Consider the following 11,433-nt stretch of genomic DNA (forward strand, 5'->3'; position numbering starts at 1 on the left):
AGACAGCGTCGTGGAGCTGGTCCAAATCTGCTGGGTGAGACCCACAAAGTGAGACCCAGATGCAGACACAGGAGGCAGATGGTTGAAGTCTTACAATGTTGAATCATCCAAAGGGGTTGGCAAGAGAATGGTCGTGGACAGGCAAAAAAGTCCAAATCAGAGTCCAGGAGGTACAGAGTGGCAGACAGGCTCGTGGTCAAGGCAGGCAGAATGGTCGGGCAGGCGGGTACAGAGTCCAGAAATAGGCAAGGGTCAAAACCAGGAGGACTAGAAAAAGGAGAATAGCAAAAAGGAGTATGGGAAAACCACACAGGTTGACTTGACTAAACATACACACACCTCTTTCTTTCCCTCTACCCCGCTCTTTCTATCACCCCACCTCTCTCTTTCTTTACCTACATGTATACTCCTCTCTTTTCCTCTTCTGACCCCCTCTCTCTCTCCTTCATTCTCACCCTCTCTCTCAGCCTGGCTGTTATTTCTCCGTATGTTTTGACTATGTGCTACCTGAGCTGGTCTGTGCTGTGGGCCTGTGGCAGGTCTCTGGCAGGCAGCAGTGTTGGAGGGAGGCTTGGTGGTCTGTGTGTGACATGGAGAAGGGCCCACCGGCACCGCAGCAGCCCCGCTGAGGCCAGATCTACAGCTGTCCCACCCTGCCAGGGCCTCTGCTTACAGTCACTGTGAGTTACAACCGTTGCTCCTCACTCACACACACGCTTTGCACGCTGACAGGCGCACACACACACAGAGGCGAATGCCCCCCCCCCCCCCTACTAGCAGCCACACACACTGCAGACACAAACGCCGAGGCAATATATATTCCTACCAGGAGCTTAAACCCTCTCTGAGAAAGCCCATTCCCACTGGGCTTGTTAAAGACAGGCCATGTAGAAAGAGCACATTTTAAAGCCCACACATCAAATACAGGGGCAATGTAATGTGTAGCTCTGTGCATTCACACCCACACCCACACACCCCGTACCAGAGGGCACACACACACACACACAGCGTACCAGAGGGCATGCATACACACACACACAGCGTACCAGAGGGCACGCACACACACGCCGTACCAGAGGGCACACACACACACGCCGTACCAGAGGGCACGCACACACACGCCGTACCAGAGGGCACGCACACACACGCCGTACCAGAGGGGGCACACACCCTCACCACACACAATGAATAACCCCCACCAGGGGCCAAACGCACACATAGACGAATGATCCTTAATAGAGGACACACACAAACTCCCAAAGCCCTCAATCACAGGCGTGTACAGGCCCAGCATACATGTTTATGTCCACAGATCAATCCAGCTGATCCAGCAGCAGTCCGACCTTGACCTTACAGGTCAACAATGCTCTCTGTCTTTCCATTATTGGTGAGATGTTTGGACACAGCTTGTAGCAGGTTGATGAGGCCAGAACTGATATTGGATTTCATAACCCTATAATGCTATAGTCCAATCATTGAAATACTACAATTGTCTTGTTGTTTGTTCTACAGCAAGGATAACATCCCCTGAAGGTGCGTGCGTGTGTGTGTGTGTGTCTGAATGTAATACAGTATCTCATACAACAATCACAGGATGGATTGCTCCTTAGTCCACAGGAGAGGATGGATGGAGAGAAGATGGATGGATAGAGACTAGATATGGATGGAGAGCGGATGGATAGAGAATAGACTAGAGATGGATGGATAGAGAATAGAAATGGATGGAGAGAGGATGGATAGAGAATAGACTAGAGATGGATGGAGAGAGGATGGATAGAGAATAGGTATGGATGGAGAGAGGTTGGATAGACTAGAGATGGATGGAGAGAGGTTAGATAGAGGATAGATTAGAGATGGATGGAGAGAGGATGGATAGACTAGAGATGGATGGAGAGAGGATGGATAGACTAGAGATGGCTGGAGAGAGGATGGATAGAGGATAGACTAGAGATGGATGGAGAGAGGTTAGATAGAGGATAGACTAGAGATGGATGGAGAGAGGATGGATAGACTAGAGATGGATGGAGAGAGGATGGATAGACTAGAGATGGATGGAGAGAGGTTAGACTAGAGATGGATGGAGAGAGGATGGATAGAGGTTAGACTAGAGATGGATGGAGAGAGGATGGATAGACTAGAGATGGATGGAGAGAGGATGGATAGACTAGAGATGGATGGAGATAGGATGGATAGACTAGAGATGGCTGGAGAGAGGATGGATAGAGGATAGACTAGAGATGGATGGAGAGAGGTTAGACTAGAGATGGATGGAGAGAGGTTAGATAGAGGATAGACTAGAGATGGATGGAGAGAGGCATGGGTATGGATGAATGGTGAGTGGAGGACCTGCAGTACTAAAAGCCGGCGACCCAGACCACACACACTCACTCACAGGGACCGAACACCACTCACAGATCTGCTCCTTGGTCCACTGCTACCACATGCTAAAACACTTAGATACAACACACACACACACACACACAAAAATAGCAAAATGCTAAATGTGAAGTGCCAAGCACATTCAAAGTACATTCCCGAGACACAGGCTGCCAGTCAGTCAGAGACATAAACACACGTTCTTGTGTGCGTTGTTGCCATGCGATGGTGATGAGCAGCACATGACATGAATGGGGCGTGGAGCCCAACCTCTTATCAGACAAAGGAGATACACAGAAAGGAGGGGAGGGAGGAGGAGGGTAAGAGGGAGGAGGGGGGGTAAGGGGGAGGGGAGGAGGGTCAGGGGGAGGGAGGGAGGGAGGAGAGGGAGGGGGAAGGGGGAGGAGGAGGGGAAGGGGGACGTGCCGCCCCAGACTGCAGTCATGAGGTCTACATCCCGTTCGGCACGCCGGGTCCCATGGGTAAAAGGCCATAAAGAAAACTTTGTGCCAGAGCTAAAAATCCCCCTCACACAGTCAAGAGTCACAACACACACACAGGAACGGGACTGCGTAAATCAATGCCACTCGCCACCGGAGTACACCTCTGGCTTTGAGTTGAGGACGTCCAGACAAGCTAATTCACTTCCTTTTCTGTATGTCTTGACCGAAAAGTTGTGTTTGTCAATAAAATGGATGATTTGCGAGTATATATGTTGTGTGGGAGTCATTATTGTGTTCACTTAGTGGGGGATTCATGCTCTTTCTATGCCATCCTCTCTATGCATATTCTGACCTTGAATTTAAGCATGAGGAAACGCATGACAGCCAGCTATTCATTTGGGCTGGAGATCATAGCTGGAGGTGTGTCTACACATACGCCGTATTCTGCCCCTGACTCAATTCCCTCATAATTCCACCACCTTTAATTGTGAGGAAACCATGAATAAGGCCGAGCACCTGTCGGTTCCAGGTGGAAAAACCTACTACTTCCGATGGAAATAACACCATTCTCCATGCACTATAATGTATAAATTGATAAGAGCTAGGTAAATGAGTAATCCGTTTGGAGAAGGGGATTGTCATTACCATTAGCAATTGCTTTAGATCGTTGTTCTTTATGATCGCTGGAGATGAATGTGAAACCAAGTCAAATGGAAGCACTGAAAATCATATTAACGTGATCTGCATTTTGGCCCCTTTTCCACAGTGAAGAAGGCTATAAATAGCTGTGCCATTATTCCGAATTTTAATTGTATGTCCTCCTAATTTGCCGGGATGAAATTTGGAGGTCCAAGCTATACAGTTCTGTAGCGCCGAACCTACCGGGTTGATTTATGCGCTCTAGAATGTTTTAATTATATTGCCCGGCTTTTCTCAATTTAAAAACTATTGGTAGCCACCGTCAGTTATTTCCACAAACATTTAAAACGGTCACTTTAGTGTTTGTTTCCTTTAATATGTACATTTGGCATCATTCCTTTATATTCCATTCCGTTTACCTTTCTTTCCTCTGTCACGGCCGTGTAGTTGTTCCTGAGGGTTGCTAGCAATAGAATATCATATTAAGCTAATGCTGTACAATCATTTGAGATATGTAGCCTAAAGTGCATTCAGAAAGTATTCAGACCCCTTGACTTTTCACACATTTTGTTAAATTACAGGCTTATTCTAAAATGGATTATATATATATTTTTTTACCCCTCATCAATCTACACACAATACCCTATAATAACAAAGCACAAGCAGGTTAGACATTTTTTGCAAATTTATTAAAAATAAAAAAAAAAGGCACATGACAGCCCGCTTGGAGACACCTAAAGGACTCTCAGACCATGAGAAACAAGACTCTCTGGTCTGATGAAACCAATATTGAACTCTTTGGCCTGAATGCCAAGCGTCTGGAGGAAACCTGGCACCATACCTACAGTGAAGCATGGTGGTGGCAGCTTTTTAAACCTGGAACCTGGCACACAGATCACGACAACTTGACCGTTGTCATTCCAGTTCCATGATTAGTGAGGAATAGGTTATTTATAGGACTTTTGTTCAACCCCTATTGTACACTTTTCAATATTTCATGGTTTGAACAATTTGAATATGGCAACTTTCAAGATGAATCAAACCAATGCATTTTTTTATTCATCAATATATTTCGTTCGTAAAGGCTCTCCAAACCTGTTTTCTTTATGATTCATAAATACTTTCCTAATTCTAAATGATCTACAAAATCAGAGTATTTTTTAATCTACCAATTGGTGCAGAAATATGTCATTGATCCCTAACGTTCCCTCAATTATAATGAGTCTGTCGAGAAAATTCTAATTTAAGTACAGTGGCTTTAGATAAATGTACTGAAAGTCCCATTGAATGAAAACTCCATGAGGAAACTTGTTGGCCAGCAAGTGGGAGGGTTTTCAATGGTTTAATTAAATGGATTCCTCTCCCAAATAACTCCTTGCACACCTGCATAAGTTAAGTCTAAATACCAAATACTGTGAAGTGCTTGAATGAAAATGCATAGGAAAGCCATATAAAATCTGAACCAGGCCCTTTTTCTAACAGAGCTAAACTCTCAATCTCTTATCCTCTGTGTCAACCTTTTTCTATGTGTGTCTCAGTGAATGTGTTTACATGCACAGTAATTCGATATTAAAAAAGGTAGAGATGCAAGACTTCGCTCTCACGCAGTATCTGCGCATGATCACGGGTTCGCTTCAAGCTCTTACCGAAGTTGAGCCTTGCGCTTCAGCGCTCTTGGTTGTGGAAATTGACCCGCTATGCTGTTTACTTTCTGCATCTACTTCGTATCGCGGAGTCTACCTTTAAGCTAATTATGGCAAAACTCAGTTTGGCATAGGTTACTCTGATTATCTTAAGCCTAAAGCAGATGTTTTTCTCCATATCAAATCATTTCTGAGTAACAATGAAGTACCTTACTGTGATTGTTTTCAATTAAAATAGTCCAAAAGAAACAAAAATAGCTCCTTAGCAAAGAGCAATTTTTGGGAGTGGGCAGTGGACTGAACTAGCTGTTATTGGCAGAGCAGTTTGGAACTCTCTTTTTATTGGTCTATTAACTAATTTACCACCTAGAGATGTCACCAGGCAGGCCAAAACTCCCCCGCCAAAACAGGCTGAAATTTCAGGCGGTCTTTTCAAACAGCTCTGACACTAAACTGCACTGTAATTTTCACAGTATTGTGGTGAGGGAGGACGTCACTAAAACATGAACTAATTGCTCGCACTTGTGCTTGCTTGCAAGACTCTGCCCGGGACGCTGAGAAACTTTTAAGGCAGAGCCGAGAGCGCAGGCTGGTCTTGGCAGGGGAGCTGTGCTTTGATGAACGTTGGGGGATTGCAGACTGTAGCTCAGTGTGGGGGTGGGAGGTCTATGTCTCTATTATCACCTGTGGGTCTCTGGACAGTGTGTAGGCTATTATGCCCCTGCAGTGAATTGCATGTTTGTACAATTAAGCTTTTCATTGGGCTAAGCCCGGTTTGCAGTGAAGTAGTAGTAGATACTTCAGTTCTCCTTAAATGTGCAGTACCAGTCAACAGTTTGGACACACCAACTCATTCCAGGGTTTTTCTTTATTTTGACTATTAAATGGTGATGGTCGGATTTGCGTTTATCGTCGAAGAAATGAGCGTTACACCGACGCCTGTACTCTGGAGTGGGATCGATTTGGAGGTGGAGGGTCCATCATGGTCTGGAGCGGTGTGTCACAGCATCATCGGACTGAACTTGTTGTCATTGCAGGAAATCTCAATGCTGTGTTACAGGGAAGACATCCTCCTCCCTCATGTGGTACCCTTCCTGCAGGCTCATCCTGACATGATCCTCCAGCATGACAATGCCAAAAGCCATACTGCTCGTTCTGTGCGGGGTTTCCTGCAGCACAGGAATGATAGTGTTCTGCCATGGCCAGGGAAGAGCCCGGATCTCAATCCCATTGAGCACGTCTGAGGCCTGTTGGATCGGAGGGTGAGGGCTAGGGCCATTCCCCCCAGAAATGCCAGTTTCGCTTTGCCAGTAGCGCTTTGTTTGTTTGTTTGTGACCACACTTGAAGAAAAGTTCAAAGTTCTTAATGTTCCGTATGTCTTAAAGTAATGATGGACTGTCGTTCATCACCCTCCGATCCAACAGGCCTCAGACGTGCTCAATGGGATTGAGATCCGGAGGACCGCCACAGGAAAGGAAGATCCAGAGTGACCTCTGCTGCAGGGGATAAGTTCATTAGAGTTACCAGCCTCGAAAATTACAGCCCAAATAAATGCTTCAAAGTTCAAGACACATCTCAACATCAACTGTTCAGAGGAGACTGTGAATCAGGCCTTCATTTTTTTAACCTTTATTTAACTAGGCAAGTCAGTCAAGAACAAATTCTTATTTTCAATGACAGTCTAGGAACAGTGGGTTAACTGCCTGTTCAGGGGCAGAACGAGATATTTGTACCTTGTCAGCTCAGGGGTTTGAACTTGCAACCTTCCGGTTACTAGTCCAACGCTCTAACCACTAGGCTACCCTGCCGCCCCATGGTTGACTTGCTGCAAAGAAACCACAACTAAAGGACACCAATAATGAGAATATCTGTTCTTTGGTTTGAGATTTTTGATTTGAGATTCTTGGTTCCAACCGCTGTGTTTTTGTGAGACGCAGGTGAACGGATGGTCTCCGCATGTGTGGTTCCCACCGTGAAGCATGGGGGAGGTGGTATGATGGTACTTTGCTGCTGACACAGTCTGTGATTTTATTTAGAATTCAAGGTACACTTAACCAGCATGGCTACCACAGCATCTGCAGCGATACGCCTTCCCATCTGGTTTGAGCTTAGTGGGACTATCATTTGTTTTTCAACAGGACAATGATCCAACACACCTCCAGGCTGTGTATGGGCTATTTGACCAAGACAGAAAGTGATGGAGTGCTGCATCAGATGACCTGGCCTCCACAATCCCCCAACCTCAACCCAATTGAGATGGTTTGGGATGAGTTGGACTGCGGGGTGAAGGAAAAGTAGCCAACAAGTGCTCAGCATATGTGGGAACTCTTTCAAGACTGTTGGAAAAAGCATTCCAGGTGAAGCTGGTTGAGAGAATGCCAAGCGTGTGCAAAGCTATCATCAAGGCAAAGGGTGGCTACTTTGAAGAATCTAAAATATAACACACTTTTTTTTGCTTATTACATGATTCCATATGTGTTATTTCATAGTTTTGATGTCTTCACCATTCTATAATGTAGAAAATAGTACAAATAAAGAAAAACCCTCGAATTAGTAGGTGTGTCAACTTTTGACTGGTACTGTATATCTCACTAGTGTGTGTGTGTGTGTATGTAGTGTAACTTCATAGCACGTTAGCACACTTAATAGCCTGTGTGACTTACACCTTCAGGTCATTGCAGCCCTCCTGATTGGCTTACAGAGACTGCAGGAATTTAGTAGGTCACCTAGCATTTCATGCACGTCGTCTTATGAAACGGTGTATTTAATAAAAGTTCAATGTTAGCTTTATCTGTGATGAGTTTTGGTGTGTCCTAACCTCCGCCGCCGGACCATACCGGTCAGACAAAGGGGGTGGCAGCCTCACGCTACTCTGCTCAATCCAGTTCTTGCTCCCTCTCTCAGGTGGTCAAGCAAACTTCATTACAGTATTATTCCAACCTCATAATGTGGAAATATATATAACACAGGTAAATCACGTTTTTTGGCAAGACTGGGCCTTTTATCGGGTCGGATAGGATAAACTGTCCATGTCAACCAGATTGTAAGGGAAATCAGTCTTCTTGCAAAGCATGTAAACATTTGAATCAAACTATTATTAAATCAGAGTATTCACAACGATCATACTATCAAAATGCATGTACAAATGTATGTCAGCATGTCTCAATGAGAGGACATAGCCTACATCTCAGCATGTCTCAATGAGAGGACATAGCCTACATCTCAGCATGTCTCAATGAGAGGACAGCCTACATCTCAGCATGTCTCAATGAGATGACTCAAAAGTCAACTACACAATATATTTTGTGCGTCAATGTTCTCCAAACCAGTTTTTTTTATGAATCACAAATACTAAATTATCTACAAGATCAGAGAGTTTTTAAATCTACCAATTGGTGCAGAAATGGAGGGGAATGTGCATATATTTAGATGGCTTCCTGTCATCGATCCCTAACCTTCTGAACCGTTCTCTCAATTAGAAGGGAAACCTTTCTTCTTGCAAAGCATGTCAACATTTGAATCAAACTATTATATTAAAATCAGAGTATTCACAATGATCGCATTATCAAATGCATGTCAAATGTAACCATCCCAAAAGTCAACTACACACGTGACTGTCTTTATGAGTGTGTCTGGTATTGACCTAGTGGAGTAGCAGCAGGAATTTAAAAGAGGGTCAAATCAAATTGAGGGGAAGGGAAGTATACAGTGTTGGCTGGTTGATCACAAGGCAGAGTCATTGAGAGGAAAAGCCCCAGGCAGGCAACCCAAGCTGGCACCAGGCCAGCCACCCAGAGCCCTTTTATATTTAAGGAACACTTAAAGAAAGTGTGTGGAGTACAGGGGACTGGGTTCACCAACAGACTGATATGAAAAAGGCCTGATTGTTTGTGTTGTAACTGTACGAAATGGTATTTAACATGGTGGAATCACTATGGTAGCTTCGAGCCAGGTGACAGAAGCAGCTGTTGGGTGTGTTAATGTGTTGTTTTGACGCACTACGTGTCATGATGAAGTTAGCGAATAAAGATGTGTTAGAGTCCAGTGTGTACAAAGGTAAACGGCCTCGAGTGTCACGACTTGAGTTTTATGTTATGGGACAGACGCTTTGCTTTCACGGTAATGCATCTAGCCACTCTGCATGAGGTTCCTTGGGCGGCGCAAATTAAATGGGGGTAGGATTAGCTTATCGAGTTACCCCTTGCACCTCAACACGCACACACAGTAAGAATAAAATTACAGTCGTGGGGGATCTGTGAGGTTTAACAGGGGACGTGTGAAGAATCGCGTCTAGGTGAGGATTCAGACACCTGCTTCAATGACACAAAACCTGAGATTTCAGCTGCTATGTAAAACCAATGACACTCCATTTCCCATGCAAAGCAAATGAGAGAGAGTGGGAGACATCTAGGCTCTGAGGGGAAAAGCAATGTGCTAATCTTCTAACCTTGTTTACTTCCCCATCTCTTTGACTGGGTGACTTGTTCCCACTTATACAGACAAGAGGACACACACACACACACACACACACACACACACAGCTCAGGTGAATGCATTCAGTTGTACAATTGACTAGGTATCCCCCTTTCCCTTTCACACACACTCTGCTGATGAGTCACCGGCATACCAAGCATGACAAGCACGCTGCATTCTCCGACTACCAAAAGGTCTAACACTTCAGAGTGGAGTTGAAGTGGTGCATTAAGTCATGTTTAAATGCATTTCAGGCGACGCGCTTCAGCTGTTACCTTACAGAGTCATCTTCCTGGTTCACACAGAGGCCAAACCATCCATTGAGTCTCATTCGCTGTGCTGACTTAGCCTAACTTAGTGCAGTGATACAATGTGGTCTGTTGGTATTAACCATGTGGCCATGCTGAGTGTCCTATGGACTCACAGATTTTGTGATAAAACCTACAGTACTAATAACTCTTAGATGAGTGGGAGGCTGGCGATGAGAGCCCCACCCTGGAGGACCATTCAGACAGTCCTCAAACCCCACCCTGGAGGACCATTCACAGTCCACGAGCCTCACCCTGGAGGACCATTCAGACAGTCCTCAAGCCCCACCCTGGAGGACCATTCAGACAGTCCACCAGCCCCACCCTGGAGGACCATTCAGACAGTCCACCAGCCCCACCCTGGAGGACCATTCAGACAGTCCTCAAGCCCCACCCTGGAGGACCATTCACAGTCCACGAGCCTCACCCTGGAGGACCATTCAGACAGTCCTCAAGCCCCACCCTGGAGGACCATTCCGAGTCCATGAGCCTCACCCTGGAGGACCATTCAGACAGTCCTCAAGCCCCACCCTGGAGGACCATTCACAGTCCACGAGCCTCACCCTGGAGGACCATTCAGACAGTCCACCAGCCCCACCCTGGAGGACCATTCAGACAGTCCTCAAGCCCCACCCTGGAGGACCATTCACAGTCCACGAGCCTCACCCTGGAGGACCATTCAGACAGTCCACCAGCCCCACCCTGGAGCTGCATCAGAAGGCCCACGCACACAGGCCAGTGGGACCAGCCCAGGATTGTCAACCATGCAGACACTCCTCATCTGTACTTCCCCTAGCACTACTGCCAGACACAGAGCAGGCCGGCCCCCAGAGAGCTGGAAGATAAAGCAGATAATCGGGAGGCTAAAACCGACGTGTATTCTAAAAACACAGCCTTTGGGACACAACACACTGCTCCATTGACATTAACATGTAGGTGGACAACAGGCTTGAGTCTCTCCCGGCTGCCTTCTCTTCTCCTCCTCTTCCCATGCGAATGTGTCCAGGATCTGTGTTTATTCTTGATAAGTACATACAGCTGTCAGCGTCCAGCGAACAATGTTGGCAGCTCCACATGTGCAACAACAGGCAGGGGACACATTACAGATCCTATTCTCAGAGGTACTGCACTAGCTATCTACTCTACTCCATGTACAGACCAGTGTGTGTGTGTGACGTCCAAGCCACATTACAGTGTGTGTGTGTGTGTTCGGAGGGTTGAAGTGATTCACAGCAATCATTCAATGGTCATTTGATGTGTATCCAGCTCAACTCAATGCTACCTTTTGGTTAGATATGCACTGTAGAATGTATTGGCCTACAGATGTTTTGGTTAGATATACACTGTAGAATGTATTGGCCTACAGATGTTTTGGTTAGATATGCACTGTAGAATGTATTGGCCTACAGATGTTTTGGTTAGATATGCACTGTAGAATATAGAATGGCCTACAGATGTTTTGGTTAGATATGCACTGTAGAATGTAGATTGGCCTACAGATGTTTTGGTTAGATACACACTGTAGAATGTAGATTGGCCTACAGATGTTT

The sequence above is a fragment of the Oncorhynchus clarkii genome, chromosome 13 (genome assembly GCF_045791955.1).
Source record: "Oncorhynchus clarkii lewisi isolate Uvic-CL-2024 chromosome 13, UVic_Ocla_1.0, whole genome shotgun sequence".
NCBI lineage: Eukaryota > Metazoa > Chordata > Actinopteri > Salmoniformes > Salmonidae > Oncorhynchus > Oncorhynchus clarkii.